This window comes from Camelina sativa, chromosome 12, assembly GCF_030686135.1.
Source record: "Camelina sativa cultivar CO46 ecotype springtype chromosome 12, ASM3068613v1".
NCBI classification, from domain to species: domain Eukaryota; kingdom Viridiplantae; phylum Streptophyta; class Magnoliopsida; order Brassicales; family Brassicaceae; genus Camelina; species Camelina sativa.
This window is the reverse complement of record NC_141891.1, coordinates 6,169,074-6,181,169: the sequence shown is the minus strand read 5'-3', so window position 1 is coordinate 6,181,169 and position 12,096 is coordinate 6,169,074. Positions and strand designations below refer to the sequence as shown.

Here is a 12,096-nt window from a genome sequence, read left to right as displayed (position 1 = left end):
GTTAGTGTCACTAACAAAGTAGCATATATCATTATCAGCATGAATTTGTATACCGTAATTAGATAATAACTACATTTTTTCAACCAAAAAAAAAAAAATTAATAACAAGTGATCCTTTCATAAAAGTATACAAGTAATTATTTCCAATCGAAATAAAAAAAAGTTATTATTATTATTTTTTAAAACAATTATTATTATTATCAGTTACTTTTTTATTTATTTAATACTCCCTCCGCTTTTATTTACTTGACTTTTATTTACTTGTTATTCTAAACTTAAAATTCTGTTTTATATTACTTGTCGTTTGATATTTACGTATCAATCACATTTTTAGTTTATTCCTCACTTTAGCTTATTAATTACTTAAAACAAATGAAATAATGTATTATTGAAGAGTAAAACAGAAAATTGAATTGTTTTTCTTTAATATGTGTGAAATTACCTAGAATGACAAGTGATACTATATGGAGGGAGTACAAGATTTCTTCAATACATTTTTTAATGAATATGGATGGATCATATATGCTAAGACAATTTTTAATATGGCATGTACAATCTGAATGAAATAATTGTTAATTATCTATACCTTTGGCCTAATCTTTTGATGAGTCAAATCTAATACATTATTCCAAGTTTCAAAATGACTTTTCAAATTTAGATGCATCATACAGTTTAGAAACTTGCATTATTTACTATGTGTAATTGTAATCCACCATCCCAAAAGTAAAAAGAGATAAATATATGTTTCCAACCAATGTAGGGTTATACATGGTTGAACATTAAACAATGGTCGGAATTATTTAAAGCAATGGTTTGGGTTGAGGGAGAGAGATCTGGATGCAATCTATGCAAAGTTCTTCCAGATGTTGAAGTCTGCGTCTTCTCTTTCAGCGACTGTTGCGCCTTCTCTTTCAGAGTCTAACGCCATGGGTAAAATGCTGGATCATCTAAACAAGACAATGGCTACAGAAGAGCAGATTTGATCACTTCATTTATTGTCCATTGCTTGCAGGTCAACAAAATGAATGCATACATGATTGAATGCATCAACCTTTTGAGGGCAGAAATGAGGGAACATGATGCTAAATTAGAAGCAACTCAGCAATTATTGGTGAACATGGTTACTCAGGTATGTGAAAGCCGTGGCCAGCAGCAAGGCAGTACTGAGTGATGATCTTTGGTTTTATTTAATTTAATAACACATGCATCAATCAATAGTTTGTTTACATTTTTAGCCATTAGAAGAATGAATGTCATATAGTTTCCTGGAAAAGTATTTCACTAGCATAATAGCATATATCATTGGAAGATTTGCATTGAGACACACTTTCTATGAAAGTATGTTCATTTGACACACTTTTTGTCCATAGGACACTTTTTGCCAACTTCACATAAGTTCTAAACTATTTTAACCCTCATCATATGAGTTGAGGTATAACTAGAGAGAGAAAAACAGTTGTATTATAGTCCGTCCGATTTTAACTAAAAATTTGATCCAACAGACCACAACATGAGTCAAACTAATAAATTTAAAAAGTAGATTTGAATGTATTTGTCATAAATAATAAGAACCATTCGATTGAAACTATTAGTTAAAATTCAATAGACAAGATTTTCTGTCACATTTTCTTTTTCTATTCTTCACTTTTTTTTCTCCTACTCTCTTTGTAATCACTTTATTTAATTATTATGACATATTTTTTTGATTTTGTTTTTATTATTCATTATAATTTTATTTTTTCTACATTTTGAGATCCATTTTACTATATTTAAAATGAATCATTATAATACATATTATCCAATTATAGTTGAATATTTATTGATTGTTATGCGGATGCTAACAATTTCTTATTATGTGGATACTTATTTGTGGATACTATACTTATTCTAAAATCAAACCCACATGGACGATGAGTTATACACGTCCACAAAAAACTACTTATGTTTTGGTGAAGTAGTCATTGTTAACTATCATAATATGTTAACCTCATCATATCCCCAATAAACCTAAGCATGAAACCATTCATCATATCATATCCTAAACTCTAAACCAAAAACCTCTATCTCTAATGGTGTCCATTATGTATTGTTTATGTGGACAACATTCTTTACAAAATTGTTTTCCATTAATTTGTATGGAGCGGATTGTATTGGTATCTTAAAAACTAGGTTTGTATAATGAAAATTTGATGTCATGTGGATGAGGTGCTATGGATACTGATTAGTTATACATTATTTATTTATATTTGAATAATTGTTCGCTATTATGTGGATGGTTATACTTACTTTTGGATGATTAGAGAAAAATATATGAATATCGAATTATCCAATTATAGTTGAATATTTGTTAATTGTTATGTCGATGCTAAAAATGTCTTATTATGTGGATACATATTTGTTGATACTAATGTCTTATTTGGGGACACTTATGTGGATACTTATTCTAAAACCAAATCCACATGGATGATGAGTTATACACGTCCACTAAAAACTACTTGTGTTTTGGTAAACAATCGTTGTTGACTATCAAACAATTTTAACCTCATCATATCTCCTAAAAAACTAAGCATGAGACCATTTATTATATCCTATCCTAAACCCTAAACCCTAAACCTCTAAACCCTAAACCCTAAATCCTAAACCTTAAATCCTAAACCCTAAAGCCTAAACTCTAACACCTAAATCCTAAAATTTAGACCTTAACCTTAGATCATAAACCATAATCATAACTTTAATTTCATAGAAACTTTAACAAATGTAGTCAAATATGAAGATTTTTTACTATAAAAAAATGAAATTGACCTACCCCAACCTGTAAACCCTGAACCTTAAATTAGGGCAAAATTTTGACTTCTTGCATTACATTCTTTATAAATTTCCAAATTCATTGATGTTGTTCGCTATTATTTGGATGGTTAACATGCATAGATGGATACTTATTTTGGATGACCATAGAAAAAAACATATGAATACCTAATTAGTTAAACAACTTGTGGTTTAGTAAAGTAGTCATGGTAAACTATCAAACGATTTTAATCTTTCATGTCCATAAAATCAAGTCCAAGTGGACGCTAAATTATACACGTCCACTAAAAACTACTTGTGTTTTGGTGAATTAGTCATTGTTAACTACCAAACAATTTTAATATCATCATATCCCTTAAAAACCTAAGCATGAAACCGTTCATTATATCCTATACTAAACTCTAAACCCTAAATCTCTAAGCCCTAAACCCTAAAACTCTAAACCCTAAACCCTAAATCTTAAATTTTAGATCATAAATTTAATCTCATAGTAATTGTAACAAATGTAGCCAAATATGAAGATTTTTTACTAGAAAACATAAAACTGATGATCAATAACATATGAAAAAGATTTGATGGATGATATTATATGTATTGAACATGAAACTAAATAATCATAAACATATAAGCATCTGGATTTGGTTTTGTAGATGATAAATATATCGAAATGCAAAATTTTAAAAAAATATAAATGTGGCTAAGAAATATATATATTATTATCTACTACTCAAGATTATTCAAACACATATATCAAAGCAAGAGAGTAAGATAAACAAATAACATAAAAATTATTTGGAAATGGAGAGAGAGTTAGAGAAGGTGAGAAAGAAAGATAAATGAAATAAAAAATAAAAGAAAGATGTGTGTTGAGAAGTAATGTGTTTAGAGAGAAAGAGTTAGAGGGTAAGAAAGTAAAACACTATAGGAAAAGTGTGTGGTGGTCCAAAAATGTGTTAGAATACAATTTTTTTAGAAAAGTGTGTTAGAATGCAAATATTCCTATATCATTATCGTTATGTTTTGTATTGTTTGATTATTTATGACGTTAAAAAAAATTTCTTAGAGGTTCTTTGCAAAGGACCTAAAGAGTAATACAGTATATATAATAAGAAAAGTTTATTGAATCGCCGAAGCCGTCTTAGCTCAGTGGTAGAGCGCGTGGCTTTTAACCACGTGGCCGTGGGTTCGATCCCCACAGACGGCGGTTTTATTAATTTTTTGTTCACACGTATATGATTTTCTTTCTATTTTTGTTATAGTTACTTTCTGTTTTAGTCTAGACTTAAGAGGATGAGGAAGTAACAACCAAACCGAGATAATAAACCATGTCTACTTTGTACAATTTAACTTAATCAATATATTAAAGCTAAGTAAATGTTAGAATTGACTTATATAAACAAAACGTGTTTGAATTGATAGGAATGTAGTGAAATGTAGTCTTCATCAAACAAGAGATTCAAATGTAGAGTCTTCGTTATTTGTAAAGTTTTGATATCCTTTGAATTTTGTGTTTAGACTACCAAAAAAGTACTAATATAAAACAAGCTGAGAATGTTTCTTGAATAGAAAGAATCAAAAAACAATAGCTTGCTTCTATTTGACCATCTCAATCCCACATCTCACACGACGGGGTCTTCCACTAATAAAATGTTATTTTAAAATGTGAGTGTCTACAAATTTAAGATATAATGTCTAAAATGTCTCTAGTAGAAGGATGTCTTTAATTTAGTGATTCTTTACATTTAACTAGGTAGTAACCCGTGCTACAGTACGGGACAAAATATTTTCATATAAATGACTAAAAAATATATTAATCCGAGTGCTACAGCACATGTGTAAATTAAAAAATTAAACCTAATCATGTTTAATTTGTAATGAAAAACGTCCTGTCACATCTCCTTACATCCCAACCCATCCCATCTCATCCTGTCTCATCTCATCTAGTCTCGTCTCGTATTCATCAGAATTTTTTGTCTTACGTTCGTTATCTTGTATATAAAATATTTAGACAGTTTTTACAAAAAGAGATTGGGTAAGTTTTATAGACGGAATACCAGAGTTCTCTGTTGAATATTTTTTTATTATTTTAGTTGAAATTAAAAATTATAATTTTCAAAAATTATATTTAGATGGAATACCAAAGTTCCCCGTTTCAGTTTACGTATACTATTTCTTAATAAATACCATAAATAAATTGGGTTTTTTCAAAATTTAATTATTGTTTCTTAAAGTATATGTACTTAATTAGTAAATTAAATTACATAAAAAATACTGGTAAAACATATATTCGGTCAAATAATAAACCATTTTAGGTCGTAAAATTTTAATTGTATAATATCAATATTTTCCATAAAAATTAGGTTTCCACACTTTTACGGTGTTTTGTCAATATTTTGGTGTATATATAGAACAGTGCAACTCGTACTGAAAGTAAACATGATCTTCATCAACCGGAAGATATATATTTTTTTGCATTCCATCCATAATAATCACAGTCTGTGTTTGTTGAAAATATTAAAGGAATTTGGTTACGGGTGTTAAATCTTGTATAATCTCATCCCATCCCGTCCTAATCCATTCCGTTATAATTTTTATGTCCCATAACCATTTTCTTTTAAATAATTATCCATATAATAATGTTATTAATAAATTTTGGCTAAAAACTTTATACGAAATACATGTATTCTCCATTTGAATGTTTAATTTATATAGTTAGTAGAAATTGTAATTCTCATAAACTCTCAAATATTTTCAAAAATATCTAAAATTCTCAAATTACCCGTCTCAAAGTAATTATTTACATGTCACAGAGTCAACATTTTTTTTGTAAATCGTTTAAGTACCATTTTTTCTATTATACAAATTACTCATTTATGTCTTATATCCACTACTTCTCATCGTAATGCCATAAATAAATTGGACTTTTAATTATAATTTAATTTACATTCTGTTATATAATTATGTGCAGAAACATTAAGATAATTTTGGTGATATTAAGAGTATATTTAAAAACTAAATAAATCTTATGATTAAATATTTTCAATCGTCTTTTAATTAGATTTCGGTTGAAATTATATAGTCTTTTTCAATTGTAACAGAAAATACATCACATCTTATCATGTCTTGTCTCGCCGCATCTCTTATTATAGTTTTATTTTTTTTAGTATGTAATATAGTGATTATTTTTGTGTTGATCATTGTCATTTCCCTTTTTCATATTAGGACATGTGGTTGACATATAAGCATGTTCAAATCAGTGTTCTAATATTGGTGTTAATTAACAGGGTAAATAATTTTCCAATAATATATTTCTTTTAAAAAAAAACATTGAATGGCTTAATTCATAAGTGGAATACTAACATTTCAGTAAAAGTTTTACTATCTATATTTTATGTGATAGACAGAAAAAGATAGGAAAATTAACTTATGTAAGGACAACTCTCTGTTTTAACATTTTTTTAAAAAAAATGTCAAGATTAAAATTTTGGAATTCTAGTGAAGTTATATAGCCAAAGCAATTGTCATTTTGGTAATGAAAAATTCATTGTCACTTGTTGAGTAGTAACCCGTGCTACAGCACGGGACAAAATATTCAGGTGTTGACTAAGAATTATATTAATCCAGGTATTGTAGTAAAGATGCGTTATTTTAATGTGATTGTTTTTTAAATAAACCTAAACGTATTTACTTTGGAACAGGAAACACGTCTTGTCCTGTCCAATCTCCTCACATCACAACTCATCCTCTCTCGTCTCATCTCATCCCGTCTCGTCTAGTCCTGTCTCGTCTCGTATCAATCATAATTTTTTGTCTAATGTTCGTTTTTAAAAAAATTATTAATCGTTACACAATGTTTACTAAAAGAGATGGGGTAATAATAAAAATGGGATACCAGAGTTCTTCGTTGAATATATTTTTATTTAGTAAGTTGAAATTATCAAAAAATTATAATTTTCAAAAACTATATAACTATTTTCAAAAATACCAAAATTTTAAAATTGCTTGTTCCAAAATAGTTAGTTATATGTTCCATAGTCAATCCGTATTCAAAATAAGTGAAAACTTGACATTTGAATTTTATCTACTTATATTTTTAATTTCCTATTTTTATCTAAAATTTAAGACCTTTTTTAAAAAAAAAAAATTGTTTAATATATTGGTTCTCATTATGTGAATTACCCGTTTCAGTTTACATATTATTTCTCGTCTTAATACCATGAATAGAATGAACCTTTTCTCAAATTTCAGTTATTAATTTTTGAAAAGTATATGTATTTAATTAGTTAATTAAATTACTCAAAAACACACTGGTATAACATATATTCAGTCAAATAATAACCCTTTTTAGATTGTAAAATTTTAATTCTATAATATTAGAATTTTCCATAAAAATTACTTGGCCACTCTTTTACGGTGTTTTGTCAATATTTTAGTGTATATGTAGAATACCGCTACTCATACCGAAAATAAATATGATCATCATCTTCATCACCTCGAAAATATATTTTTTTTTGCAATCCATCCGTAATAATCAAGCAAAGCCCGCTTTTATTGAAAATGTTAAAATAAGTTTTTTAATGGGATGTTAAATCTCGTCCAGTCCAGTCTTATCCCATCTCGTCTCGATCCATCCCGTTAGAAATTTTATATTCCATTAATGTTTTCATTTAAATAATTACATAGTAGACAACATAAATTGTAAAGTTTAATGTTTTTTTAATGGTTGAACAGTATAATTTTAATCTTAATAAAAATTATTTAATAAATTTGTTTATATACTTTAATTGACATATCTTATTAACATTTTAAACATTGATATATTAAAATCAAAGATTTATATAGTTATTTGTTTAAATAATTGTAAGTTCAGTTTTAACGTATTAAAGTGATAAAATAATTAACCCGTTCTACAAACATTTATATAAAAATAATACCATAGAGCCAGATCATTAACGATTTTCCATTAAAGGTCGCCCAAGCCGGTTTCTCAGTAAATTGACAGATTAAATTTAAAAGACCGGGTTAACTTGCCTGTTCCATTAAAGGTTTTGTTTGTCTACATATTCTTATAATTCTCTCTGTTAAAGCTACTTCTTAGGTCGTCCAAACCGGTTTCTCAGGAAATTGTCGACAAAAGACACATGATCATAAATGATTTTCCCAGATCAAAAAGTCTTGGTTTCACAAATTAATTCGAGTACAAAAACATTATAACAACATTAACCATATAGAATCCCACTTTCAACAAAATATGGATCAAAATTCAATTTTGATAACTGGATCACACAAAATATAAAATATCATTAATGATTTCCAAAATAATTTAACAGAGAGAATGAGTATAATGGAAAAAAACAAAAACGAAACTTGTCTTTTTGCTAGCAGCTTACAGCTCCACATATTCGACCATTGACATATTTCTTGTAAATTTCCCCAGTTCATAACCTGGAGAACCCTGCATTGTTGAAGTCTGCTAAGAAGATATAATGTAACAATTCTGTCGAGTTCCTCATTTAGTCATTTTGAAAAGCATTTATGGGACATAAAATTTCATCTGCAAACATGAATCATCAAGCCTGCAAAGAAAACCTGCATTTTCTCAAACCTGAACCTGCATCTTATAAAGCCAAATTAATTCACAAAAACCTACAATTTGTAACATAGACAAACGAAACCTGCAATCTATATAACTTAGACAAACCAAACATGCAACTTAGATAATCAAAATCTGCAAATTAATTAACCGAACCCTACAAAATAATTAACTAAAACCTGCAAACTTACACAACAAAAAGGTAAGAAACCAGAAATATTAACAATGGTTCAGGAAAAAGGTAACAAAAAGAATTTAATAGTAATACGTACCTCAAAGAAAATGGTGAGGAGTGGTGGTATGTGTATCCCGATTTCTTCTCCAACCCGGAGGACTCTGCATTGCTGAAGTTACAGAAGTAAATCAGTACCTTTCAAAGATTGAAGATAAGAGAAATATCACATCAAGATTTTGGGATTTGGTTAAAGAGTTCAAACCTTAAGAGGATGAGCTAGATGGACTGCAAATCGTTTCATGGAATTAGATGCACTCTCGAGAATTGTTGTCCCACTTGTGTCAAGTTCCTCATCATGTTTCCTAGCATTTCGTAAACGCATCTAAAGCAAATCAAATTTCAACTGTAAACGTGAATCATCAAGCCTGTAAACCAAACAAAATTATATTTCAAAATAAACCTACAACTTAGAAACAGAACCTGCAACTGATACAACCAAACTCTGCAAATTAATTTACCAAAACATGCAATATACAACTTAGACAAACCGAATCATCACCAATATCATAAGGATCTGTTTACTTATAAGTATCGGTTTTTCAAATCTAAAACCATTCAAGGATGTATAAATATACAGATAGTGAACCATCACCAATCCCTACTATTAAAAGTAAAATGTTTTATAAAACTAACCTTAGTGAATTAAGTTCAACGTGTACTAAGGTCAAGAAGAAGATTATACTTGAAACTAAGAAAACGGAGTAAAATATGGACTAATAATAGCTTGCATACAGATTCACCTAAATAAAACCATTGCATATGAAATCAGTCCAACGTGTGATAAAAAAAATCATTGCCCATGAATATGCAAAAACTGAAAAGAAAAAAAAACATGGCGAATTAAATGACATAGAAGAGGGAGAGATTTATAGAAGCGTAATTAGGCTTAGGCTGAGGATTGGACTCATGTTCGGAGTCGATATCTTCTTCTTCTTCTTCAAATTGATCACCGAATCATCTTCACCTCTCTTCTTATAAGTCACCTCTCTAATCCTAGAGACAAAAAGTCCCTTAAGTTAGGTTAAACCTCAACGTTTGTTCTATAAGTGGTAGAATATATATTTTATAAATTTGGCTTAAAGAAATGAAATTAACCTTTTCACATCCAGAGCTTGATAATATTGAAATGTTTCATATTCTAAGGAAATCCTCTGCACCTTCCATGGCCAAAAAAACTACATGTCATACATGTAAACATTTATGAAACTCTCTATTGCCTTAAGTAATTTAGTTCAGAATTAATCTTCTGCATAAACATAATCTTTAATAACGGTATATTACCTCTTGCGAGCATGAAACCATAAATTGACGGCGGCGACAGAGCAAGGCTTACTTGACCGGAGAGATGAATCACGCATGTTTCTAAGGTTGAGTTATTGCGAATTAATGAGACTGAGGTTATCATCTCAAAATCGTGATGATGATCAGACAAACACAAAATCATTATACAAATCAAGATTCTGAAACAAAATTCCAATTAAACTTGGAATTTACTCATAAAACATAGACTTAAAATGTAAATTTAGTTAAAAGAGAAACAAAAACCTTAGCCATGAAATCTTGCCGTCTTCTCTTCCTCTACATGACTACATCTCTTCGACTTTGTCGACAAAAAGAAAAAAAAATCCATTTGGGAGAGACGGCGAGAGAGGAGAGGCTAAAGAAAAAAGTTTTGTGTAAGTGATTGACGGCGACAAAGAGTATAGAGAGAGAAACACCTTTTTAGGTTTTTTAAATCGACGGACAGGATAAAAATGAATCAACGGTCACGATTAAATAAAAGGATCCAAATTCTTAAAACGGGTCGTTTAGGATCCGCGTGTTTATCCGTTTAGAGGGGTGTGAAATTTTGTCGTTACCCTTTAAAAAAATCGAATATTTGGTCATATCTCCAATGGCATACCCTTGTAATTTCTTACAAAACGAAGGTTTAGTCCATAAACTGTGTTTCAAAATAATAGTAGGGATTAATAACTAGAATATGATCCGTGCTAGAGTACGGGTTGAAATTTCTTCCTTTTGTTTGTTTGGTATCGTATATGTGATTATTTTATTTGTTCTAAAATGTTTTTTTAAATAGAACACTATGCCATGAAATCATATCTTGAATATGACTTATGAAAATAACATCTATTTTGAAAGATATATTCTAATATATCTAGATTTTGTGGTATAACGCAGATTAAGTTACGTGATAAAAAAATAATTTTTGTTTGTTAATTTTGTTTAGTATTTAAAATTATATATTGTATTTTGATTGTTAATTCTATGACTTAACATATAGTATAACGTACATTAATTTTAGGACCAAATATGTAATGTATGTTTGTCAAAATCATCATGACCGAGAAAGCTTACCAAAAAATATTATTCCAAACTTAAATTTAATTCAAAAATCATATTTTTAAAATTTTAACCCGTGCTATAGCAAGAAACCATATTTTTTGAAACTTTTTTCATATTATAGTGACATATTATTGACCTGCGCTATAACAAATTAGAGTGTTTTTAATTTTTAACTTTTTGATCTATCATATATTTATGATATTCTTAAAAATATCAAATTAAACTATTTTTAAAGATTCCAAATTAAATTATTTATAAAATTTATTATAGTATATAAAACTATACAATTCAACAAAAGAAATATAAGAAATGAACTTAAATATTCAAATTTCTACCGTTGGTCAGTTAAAATTTTCCGACAAAGTTAGGTAAGATTTTATTTTTAGTATAATCGGAAATCACTTGTAATCTGCGGAAAAGTGATTAATTTCTATTAATTTCTGGGATTTTTTTACCTAGATATGGTTAGTTGAATATTCTTTGGAAATTTTATTTTATTCTTTGGAATATCCTTTTTAATAGGATCCTAATCCTAAATCTATATAACCTATCAAATAATTAATCCATATAACCTATTAAATAATTAATCTTAGTTATAACCTATATTAATATTATATGGTCTACCAATTTGAAGTTGGTACTTCCGTTTTATTAAATAGGTTAGTTGAATATTCTTTGGAGATTTTATTTTATTCTTTGGAATATTCTTTTTCATAGGAACCTAATCCTAAATACCTATCAAATTATTAATCCATATAACCTATCAAATAATTAATTTTAGTTATAACCTATATTAATATTATATAGTCTACCAATTTAAAGTCGTGTACTTCCGTTTTATTAAATAGGAGATATTTTTGTAACTGCAATTTTTTAATATTTCTAAAGACATCCTGCTAGTATATGCAATGGAGGTGCTCTTAGTGATAGCAACATAATTATCTAAGTAAACGATTAGAAAAATGGTACTAGCTTGTGAACCGGTAACAATGTGTAATGACACTACAACCTCGTTTGTATGGATTAGCCTTTTTGCCCGGTCCACAACTATAATAGGAACGACCACGTCGTTGCACGGTACGTTATTCTTCTTCAACGCACCATAGCTAAATATATC

The 12,096-nt window shown here is 28.5% G+C and overlaps 1 long non-coding RNA gene and 1 other non-coding gene across 18 annotated transcripts; one reads left to right on the top strand and one right to left on the bottom strand.

Annotated features, from left to right (window-relative positions):
- Positions 1 to 3,937: 3,937 nt before the first annotated feature.
- On the top strand, positions 3,938 to 4,009 carry TRNAK-UUU (transfer RNA lysine (anticodon UUU)). The gene has a single exon. It is a non-coding gene; the product is annotated as a tRNA-Lys (tRNA).
- Positions 4,010 to 8,086: 4,077 nt separating this feature from the next.
- LOC104730515 (uncharacterized) lies at positions 8,087 to 10,378 on the bottom strand. Of its 17 annotated transcripts, none has more exons than XR_015575355.1 (6): positions 10,179 to 10,378; positions 9,915 to 10,025; positions 9,729 to 9,790; positions 8,836 to 9,626; positions 8,671 to 8,742; positions 8,087 to 8,381 (listed from the first exon to the last, which is right to left on the bottom strand). It is a non-coding gene; the product is annotated as an uncharacterized LOC104730515 (long non-coding RNA). The 17 variants fall into 17 exon arrangements; XR_015575358.1 differs by having other exon boundaries at positions 8,087 to 8,260; XR_015575346.1 differs by having other exon boundaries at positions 9,729 to 9,808; positions 9,915 to 10,038; positions 10,179 to 10,337.
- Between the last annotated feature and the right edge of the window lie 1,718 nt (positions 10,379 to 12,096).